Source organism: Sinocyclocheilus grahami, unplaced genomic scaffold (genome assembly GCF_001515645.1).
Source record: "Sinocyclocheilus grahami isolate Dianchi unplaced genomic scaffold, SAMN03320097.WGS_v1.1 scaffold689.1, whole genome shotgun sequence".
NCBI lineage: Eukaryota > Metazoa > Chordata > Actinopteri > Cypriniformes > Cyprinidae > Sinocyclocheilus > Sinocyclocheilus grahami.
The window spans coordinates 408269-408563 of record NW_015505868.1 but is presented as its reverse complement, the minus strand read 5'-3'; the positions used below and the strand labels follow the sequence as shown (position 1 = coordinate 408563).

At 43.4% G+C, this 295-nt stretch overlaps 1 protein-coding gene across 1 annotated transcript in view; it reads left to right on the top strand.

Annotated features, from left to right (window-relative positions):
• LOC107559519 (extracellular serine/threonine protein kinase FAM20C-like) overlaps positions 1 to 295 on the top strand; it is a 54388-nt gene that overhangs the window by 41009 nt on the left and 13084 nt on the right. The window lies entirely within an intron of this gene.

Genomic DNA, 295 nt, shown 5'->3' with positions numbered 1-295 from the left:
AGATGATGTAAGCATTGGGATGAGGCACACAGATTGGCCATATTCTTTCTCTGCAGGGCTATCATTAGCATTCTGCCTCCACTTTTCATGACAAATGTGTTTTTGTGGGAACGAGTGAAAGGGCTCCTCTTCCCCCGGGGAGCCGTGTCAGGAAACATTTGAAAAAGGCGTTATACGCAATGATTCATCATTGGTTAAACAGCAGTGTTTAATGAGCCCTTGGTGAATCTGACCATTTTAGATCACTGACATCCTCCCTGTTGAAAAAAACAGCATATGCTGGTTAGGTATGTTT